This window comes from Heptranchias perlo, chromosome 6 (assembly GCF_035084215.1).
Source record: "Heptranchias perlo isolate sHepPer1 chromosome 6, sHepPer1.hap1, whole genome shotgun sequence".
NCBI lineage: Eukaryota > Metazoa > Chordata > Chondrichthyes > Hexanchiformes > Hexanchidae > Heptranchias > Heptranchias perlo.
This window is the reverse complement of record NC_090330.1, coordinates 75410384-75412633: the sequence shown is the minus strand read 5'-3', so window position 1 is coordinate 75412633 and position 2250 is coordinate 75410384.

The following is a 2250-nucleotide window of genomic DNA, read 5'->3' as shown; positions in this document are numbered from 1 at the left end:
AGCCGAAGGGTTAGATTTTCACCTTCACTGCTTGGGCATAATATGATGGAATGGATCAGCTGCCTGTTATAGAACATGTCAAATTTTCACTTCCAGTGATTTCATCTGCATACACATACCAGAAACTCCACCATGTGCAGCGCATAATTTTCCAATCAAAAGTTTTGGAAAATCATCTGCAGCAAAAAGAAAATCACACTACAGCTTTTTGCTCCAACATGGAGATGGCAAGGAACTCGGCTCTTGTGCACACCAGTAGTTGTCAGCGCTGACTCAAGTTTCACTGTCCTCTGCCAATTTTGCACCAATGGCAATACTTGTTAGGGCACAGAAAATGGCTCCGGTACATAAGCACCAACAACAAACAAAACAACATCAACTTGCATATATACAGAGCACCTTTAACGTAGTAAAATGTCCCAAGGCACTTCACAGGAGTGTTATCAAACAAAATTTGATACCGAGCCACATAAGGAGATATTAGGACAGGTGACCAAAAGCTTGGTCAAAGAGGTAGGTTTTAAGCAGCAACTTAAAGGAGGGGAGAAAGGTAGAAAGGTGGAGATGTTTAGGGAGGGAATTCCAGACCTTAGGGCCCAGGTAGCTGAAGGCACAGCCACCAATGGTGCAGCGAATTCAATCGGGGATGTGCTACAGGCCAGAATTGGAGGAGCGCAGAGATCTCAGAAGGCTGTAAGGCTGCAGGAGGTCACAGAGATAGGGAGGGGCGAGGCCAAGGAGGGATTTGAACACAAGATAGTAACAAACTATATAAGGAAATGTAACTACTGAGTGATAGCCTAACATCCTAACTCAATATGGCAAGTGGTCACTGGTGAACACTGAAAACTGTTGTACTACGTACAATCATTTCTTTATAGAATAGAATCATAGAAATGTTACAGCAAAGAAGGAGGCTCTATGGCCCATCGAGTCTGTGCCGGCTCTATGCAAGAGCAATCCAGCTAGTCCCACTCCCCCCGCCCGTTCCCTGTAGCTCTGCAAATTTTTTACTTTCAAGTACTTATCCAGTTCCCTTTTGAAGGCCATGATGGAATCTGCCTCCACCACCCCCTCAGGCAGTGTATTCCAGATCATAAACACTCGCTGTGTAAAAAAGTTTTCCCTCATGTCACCTTTGGTTCTTTTGCCAATCACCTTAAATCTATGTCCTCTGGTTCTTCGCCATTCCACCAATGTGAACAGTTTCTCTCTATCTACTCTGTCTAGACCCTTCATGATTTTGAATACCTCTATTAAATCTCCTCTCAAACTTCTCTGTTCCTAGGAGAACAACTCCAGCTTCTCCAGTCTATCCACGTAACTAAAGTCCCTCATCCCCGAAACCATTCCAGTAAATCTCTTTTGCACCCTCTCTAAGGTCTTCACATTTTTCCTAAAGTGCAGTGCCCAGAACTGGACACAATACTCCAGTTGTGGCCGAATCAGTATTTTATAAAGGTTCATTATGACTTCCTTACTTTTGTACTCTATGTCTCTATTTATAAGGCCCAGGATTCCGTATGCTTTTTTAACCGCTTTCCCAAACTACCCTGCCACCTTCAACGATTTGTGCATATATACCCCCAGATCTCTTTGTTCCAGTACCCCTTTAAGAATTGTGCCCTTTAGTTAATATTGCCTTTCTTCATTCTTCCTACCGAAATGTATCACTTCACATTTTTCTGTGTTAAATTTCATCTGCCACTTGTCCACCCATTCCACCAGCCTGTCTATGTCCTTTTGAAGTCTATCACTATCCTCATCACTTTTCACTACACTTCCAAGTTTTGTGTCATCTGCAAATTTGGAAATTGTGCCCTGTACACCCAAGTCCAAGACATTAATACATACAAGAAAAGCAGTGGTCCTAGCACTGACCCCTGGGTAACACCACTGTATGCCTCCCTCCAGTCCGAAAAACAAACGTTCACCATTACTCTCTGTTTTCTGTTACTTTGCCAACTTTGTATCCATGCTGCTATTGCCCTCTTTATTCCATGGGCTTCAATCTTGATGATAAGCTTATTATGTGGCACTTTATCAAATGTCTTTTGAAAGTCCATATGTACCACATCAACTGCATTATGGAGAATAATTTTAGTGATTTGTAAAAATAAATGCATTGGCCTGGTGTATTTATCAACAGAGTTCGTCCACATGATCTTGCATGCAACAGCGAGTACCTAACTGTTATGGGGCAGGCATTTTAACTGTACACACAGCTGATTTTTCAAATTCTTTGCAAAA